Source organism: Phragmites australis, chromosome 1 (genome assembly GCF_958298935.1).
Source record: "Phragmites australis chromosome 1, lpPhrAust1.1, whole genome shotgun sequence".
NCBI lineage: Eukaryota > Viridiplantae > Streptophyta > Magnoliopsida > Poales > Poaceae > Phragmites > Phragmites australis.
The window spans coordinates 14,698,348-14,705,456 of record NC_084921.1 but is presented as its reverse complement, the minus strand read 5'-3'; the positions used below and the strand labels follow the sequence as shown (position 1 = coordinate 14,705,456).

Below are 7,109 nucleotides of genomic sequence, written 5' to 3'. Positions count from 1 at the left end.
ATGAGTTCTAAAAGGACCGTAAAAAATTTCCATGAGATTGGTTACTTGGGTAGGGTCAAAATTATGGTCAGCTGCTTGTCACTTTCTCTTATCCTAGACATTGTATTTGGTAAACTGGGATACATAACTTTTTTTTACCATCCATAGCAAATCAACATCCTTAACTGATCAGTAAGGCTTAAGTTCTTTCATTTTTTACACAGTGCTAGCCAAGTGTACAGCAGGTTTTGCATTTAGCCAGTGATGAAGCGATTCTTTGAGGTTTGGCTGGCGTTAGGGATTTAGCACAGCTAGATAGAGGGTAAGTTTAGCGGTTTGTTTTTGTAGTTGGTCGTTTTTTTCTTCTTTTTAAGGGCGCGTGTGTGCTTAGAGTGATGGTTGGGTGTGTGTGTTTGGGTTTGTGTGTGTTGTATTTTTAAACTCTTTTTTCTTTTTTAATATAATGATACGTAGCTCTCATAAGAAAAAAATTACACAGTGCTGCCAAGCAATAGAGCTAAGAGTACCATAGTAAACTAGTTAGCAAAGTCAAAAGACGTGAGCTAGTTTGGATCACAACTGAATTTTCTTGTAACAATCGTATATGACCATTTCATATACCTATAAGCTTTAGCTGCAAAATATATACACCAGGCCGTATTACAGTTGCACCTTGCAACCTAAGGCTTCTAAAGAACTAGATTGAATTAATGGAGCACAAAGAATTCCTTGGGGGTCCAAGTGCACACATGTATGGCATCCAAACCATTCTCTAAATCCCTCCTCGCCTTCTACCGCTTTGCTCGTCTGAGGGTAGGGAATCTGCCAGGCCACCACCATCAAGGGCCAAGCACGAGCAGGATACCTAATATCATCCAGAGGTGTCCACTGGTCTCACAAGACGATGACCACTTTCAAAACCAAGCTCTAATCCTAGATATTGAAGCTACTAAGGTCTCCATCTACCTTCCGAATTCTATCTCCATCCATATTGGGTCTGCGACTGGAGTCACAACCCGGGTCATCAATCCCCTGTCTCCACCACTGGTCAGGCAAGCTCTGAAGAACTTGCCCAACCCAATCCACAGAGCTAGCTGTATGTGTGCAACCACCGGACGTTCCTCGACTCAACCTATATCTCAGCAATGCTGAACAACCAGGTATTAGCCGTGACCCGATCTATATCTTAGCAATGCTGAACAAGCAGGTATCAGTCGTGACATACAGTGTCAGCCGAGTCAGCGAGCTCCTGTCGCCAATTCAGACAATTCGGCTGACCCGAAACCGGGACGAGGATCGGAGGAGGATGGAGCAGTCAGTGTAGCAGGGAGACCTGGTAGTTTGCCCCGAGGGTACCACGTGCAGGGAGCCATACCTGCTCCAGTTCAGCCCACTGTTCATTGAGCTCATCGACAAGGTCTACCCAGTGGCTCTGGTGAACTGGTCCAGTATGTTCTGAGGCATGTCTACTGGCAAGTCCAAGTACCTGGACCACTTCTACTACTTCATGAACCCACACCCGGTATATGTCATCCAATTCATGGACAATATGCCAACCAGTGTGGTGATCAATGAATGGCAGGAGATGCGAGAACTGTGAGGTGGCAAACATGGTGCAGGGTGAGATTGGTACGGTTCTTGGGTTTGAATCCACTAAACTAACTCGCAAGGACAAGTACCTAATTTTAGCAGGAAATGAAGGGGTTGTGGTTGCAAAGTAGTAACGTGTGTCAGTAGTGTAAGATGTGAATATATCACAGTGCGGGCACTTGACAACAATACAACTTTCTAGCAGGATTTATTGTTGAGAAAGGGTATATATGCATCTATTGATTGTCAGCAGGTCTGTTTTTCATGTATAACAATGAGAATTAGAGGTTGTTTAAGTTCTGTACATATGCATAACATCAATGAATCTCGTCATAATATGTATTTGGAGTGATATAGCTACCTTTTTAGGATGATTAAGGAAATTTATATATATAACAGAAGCATATGCTACTCTTAATGTTATGTACCGCACTGTTCTTGCATAATGTCCGAAGTGCTGCTGTTTCCATTCAGGTCAATTGTGTAACTTAGAACAAGATAGTAACAGATTGAGTGCCACTACGTGAAAAATAGTCATGAGTGACGGGTCTCATACCTATCACTCCGAACATGTTATTGATAACTAGTCATTGATAACGGGTAAAGATATCGTTGCCAGGTTATTTCGATCCTGATATCAAGATCGACAACATAATATATTTTCTGTTGTTACAAAGTTAGGGTGATCGACAATATAATAAGCCAGGTGCTATGTGAGGTACTCATGTTATCGAATGGATTCATGTCATCTGTGCTCATAGCAAACCTAATATTTCTCAATTCTTCAGCGAACCAAACAAAAATGAAATCAACGATTCACCACTGAGCGGAATCCACCGGGTGCCGTATCATTGCGTCGTTCTTACGACCCTCCTTATGCCAACGCACCAATTATGCCTTATTTCTGTTAACAAAGAGACGCTTTAGGCAGGGAATTACAGGAAAATACCACACCACCTTCTTAGGACCATCTTTACTTTTGTTGCCTCCATCCCCGTCACCATCGTCATTTCTACGCTTATATCGATGGGTTCCACAAACAGGGCATTGATCCAGCTCTGCATATTCTCCACGAAAAAAGATACAATTCTACTTACATGCATATATTTTTTCTATTTCTAGTCCTAAAGGATAAATTATCTTATTCGCGTCGTAGACGCCCTCGAGCACCAAATTCCCCTCCGATAGTATGTCCCTTAGCAGATCCAGTAATGCTTCGAAACTCTTGTTAGTTCAACCATGGGTTGCCTTCAGCTGTAGAAGCTTTAGGTTATCAAATATCTATGTGTACTTCTTCTTACAGTTGGGATAAAGGGGCGTCTTGGAATCCAGCACAAAGTCCTGGAATCTAGCAAACTAACCATTGTTATACTCGTCGTGCCGCTCGACATCCCGTACCATCTGGTCCACATTCTCCACAAAATCCTCAAGATCATTATCGTTGAAACCTAATATGTCCTCATCCCTAAAATCATCATCCATTTCACCGGGTGCAAGTTCCTGATCCACACTGTCGGCATGGAGGGCCCGATCCAACTCTCCCTCGTTAAGGTCTTCCTCGCCATGTTTGTTCCAACATGTATAGTTCTCTTTAAATCCACGCATGACCAAGTGTGCATGGATATTGTCTGGTTTCGAAAACTTTTTATCATTTCTGCAGTCACGACATGGACAATATATTATCGTTTTACCACGATTTTTCAAATCCGCCAAGGCAGCACTCATGAAATGCTTCACCCCGCTCAGGTACTCCGAACAAGTTCGGGTCTCAAGGTATATCCAACTTCTGTCTGTCATCTACAATTAATGTAAAAACATTCATTCTTCATTAACAATTACCTTAATTTCGTGGTTAAGCATGCGATTAAAAATTCTGGAAAAATACAATAGATCTGTGGCATCTCGCGGTAGATCAGGAAAACCTTGTATCAAGTCTAACATAAATACAACTCACTTGTACTAAGATTTTGGATAAAGATGCAAAATGGGCGATTACAACTCAAAGCACTATAAATCTACCAAATATGGATTAGAGGAGGAGGAAAAGAGGAGAAAAGGGGAGATGCAAACCTTGAAAGACCTAGCACAAATTCAAACATCAAATCAACAAGATATTAGAAAATCTCTACCGGAGCTGGTGAGAATCGCCAACACTGTGCAGGCAGAACTGTTGAGTAATTGTTCGACCACACAGTCGCTGGCCAGGTGTTAAAACAGATCTAAGTAATAAGTGACGGGTGATAATATTACCTGTTACTTGTTATTTGTTATAAGTAATGGGTAATATTGCCCGTCACCTATTATCTATTATCTGTGATGGGTAAATACCTGGTCCCGACTTGAGGCGACATAAGTGACGAGTCGTGTAATGACCTATCACTTATGTTTGTCTTCTTTGTCCTTTTTCACGTAGTGTGCATTCTAACAGCCAAAAAGAGCATTGCACCATGGATAAGATTACTTTTATTGCACTAGTTGAATGCCCGTGTATTGCAACGGGTGCCGAAAATTTAGACACGACAACATGAGCATGAAGGTAGAACTACAGTACAAGACCCATAATCAGAAAGGATGTGGTAACAATGTTCTAAAGAGATGGTTTCAATAGGTGCATGATATAGGAATAAACTTTCAAATCATAATATTGTATGTGATGTTGCATTGGCGTGCCCCGCGCCAATGCATTGGTGAGCTGGAAGTGGAGGGATGAGTGCGGCGGCGTGGCTGGTTGCGTGGTGACAGTGGGTGGGGATGGGGTTGGGTCCCATGACGGTGAGCGGCTAGCGGTGGCGTGGGGGGAAGGGGAGGACGCGACGGGGAGGAGGTCGGAGGAGGTGGGGTCAGGGGAGAAGTTGGTTGCGGAGACGCAGTCGTCAAGGGTGAAGATGGGCGGGGGCAATGGCGTTGTGGAGGGGTAGCGGCGGGGGACGCGCCCGAGGCGACGTGGGAGACGCCGCGGTGGGACGGGATAGGGGAAGCAAGGTCGCGAAAGAAGAGGATTGCCACGTGTTATGGCTGCTGCCGCCGCGGCGCGAGACGGCGGGGGAGTGGGAGGAGGGGAGAGGGGGAGGGGTGGATGAGGATTGCGGCGGGAATTGGGAACAGGAATCGGCGGCGCATCGAGGGAGCGAAACAGGAATCGAGCGGAAAACCCAGGAGCGAAACGGGAATCGGTGGAACAAGACGCTATAGCTCTTTTTTAAGTAGTAGAGATAACAACTTATTTATCTTCAATGACCACATCAATCTAGAAGGTTTAATGAGAGAAAAAAACATCATATAGTCAACTCAAGCACCAACACAGATTATATAAGACGTTGTTTGCTGCTGACCAAAATAAATTGTAAAGCAAATACTTCTCATCAATGAAAAAAGTAATTCTCAATTTAGATCTACTTTAAAATTAATAGGAATATGAAATGAAGCATCTCTTTATGATTATTTCAAATCATGCATCTAATGTACATTGCAGAATCAGGACTGTTTACTGACTACATTTGACCTAGTAAAATAGAAGCTGCACAAGCGAATGCCTCCTGTATTATCTGCTTGCCGAATCATCTGTGGACTATCATGCTTATAGAATGCCTGCAAAGTTCTCACCATGAAAGGACGGACAATGTTCACTTCCATTGTAGAGAGATTTTTCAGCTGTGAGAATGAAAACAAAAGGCATACGTTATTGTTGGTCTCTGATCAATGAAAGATGAAGCTGTTAAATTTTTAGGAAATACATATACAAGGGAAATGTAAATCACATCCAATTCTATATATATAACTTCTACAGAATATAAAGAACCAAGATAGATAGTTGGCCAGAGTCCTGAGAGAAAAGATACCTTTACAGCATGAGTACGTCCATATATTGTCTCTAATCCAGTCTCAACCTTTTGGAATATGACATCTCTTATGTCCTCAATCAAAGATCTCACGTGTGTCACAGCTAAGAGTAAGCAATTTTTCGATAAGATGAGGCCTGACAAGACAGTACAAATTTATACCGAGATTGTTAGGAACTGACCAAGTATGCATCTGAGATGTCATCACCAGCACTGCAACCGAAAATGGAAGAGTATCAGGTTTAAGTTTCCACGATTCCTTATTATAGAAGAAATGGATTTAGGCAGCTGATATGGATGCTTACTAATCAAACAGAAGCATAGATATTTCAATATAGTGGAATGGCAGTGGCTAGAATTCTCTAGGTGACTCTCTTTCTATGTCTAATACCTGTGTCAAGTGTTCTTGATACAAAAGAAACCAAAAGATAAGGGGCAAAAACAGTCGGGCTTTAGTACCATGAAAATATAATTATATGGGTAGCCAAACAATTAATCTCATATGTTGTATGCATAAAAAATTGACAAACTAAGGTCCGCTTCCACAAAGATGGCAATGATGTTTGAGGCTATATAAGCTTGAGCAGGAGGTGCGGATGAAAGTGAGTCCTCACCTATAGCCATCCACTCAGGGGTGCAGATGGTGCACTTGCCATGTTTCTTGGGTGCCACAGCGAGCCACAGAGGCACCTTGCTCGGAATTTGCGGGAAGAAGAGTCCAAAATCCCCCTACATGGCAACAATGATTATAGGTATGAGCTAAAAGAGATCATCTTAGATGTAAAAATGTCAGGAAATCCATAGCGAAGGAAAAATGGAAGGGGGAGAGGAAAACAATGGAAGGTTGAGTGGAGATGGGCATTGGACGCACGCATATCATGTTGAGGGCATCCATGCGGATGTTTGGGACGATGTCGACAATCTCATTCTCCACCACGAACTCCACTTACAGCCATTGAACCAATTGCACATTTGTAGATAGATCCACGGGAAGGGATCAGGTCGGCGCTGACAATCTCACATTTCTAGATCGATCGAAGGGGTTGATTACCTCGGAGGGAGAGAAGATAGAGAGGTGCGGGTTGGACTGCGAGGCGGGTTGTCGGTGACATGGGAACCAGGGGTCCCCGAGTCCCGAGGCCAGGACAGCAGAGTGCCACGTGGCACCCTCCCTCGGGGATTATCTCCCCAAGGTCCGAGAAGACCAAGTTCCGGGAGAGGGTGCTCGGGGCCATGAATAGTGGTCTCCGAGTACCCGAATTCCTCGATGGCCAGAGAAAACCAAGTCCCGGGAGAGGGTGCTCGGGGCCGTGAACAGTGGCCCCCGGGCACCTAAGTTCCCCGAGGACCTGAGCAGTCAAGTTCCGGGAGAGAGTGCTCGGGGCCGTGAGCAGTGGTCCCCGAGCACCCGAGTTTCCCGAGGACCAAGAGAGGGCATATTCGGGAGAGAGTGCTTGGGGCTGTGAACAGTAGTCCCTGAGCACTCACAGTTCCCCGAGGGCCTGAGAAGTCCTTCGCCGGTGGTCCCTACAGGGGCTCAGCGGTGAGGTGTCAACTGGTGAGAGGCCCGATGCTGCATTTAAGAGGGCGCGTGGCCTGTCACTTCCAACCACTCCCCCCACGCTTGCTGTCAGTCCCTGCCACGACCTGGCAGGGAGGCGTGGGGACATTTAATGCACGGGTCCCATCGTGCGTCATCCG

General features: G+C 44.7%; 1 pseudogene; it reads left to right on the top strand.

The window, feature by feature from the left end:
- The first annotated feature begins 1,171 nt into the window (after positions 1 to 1,171).
- Positions 1,172 to 1,748, top strand: LOC133931308 (glycerol-3-phosphate 2-O-acyltransferase 4-like; annotated as a pseudogene).
- Positions 1,749 to 7,109: the final 5,361 nt, after the last annotated feature.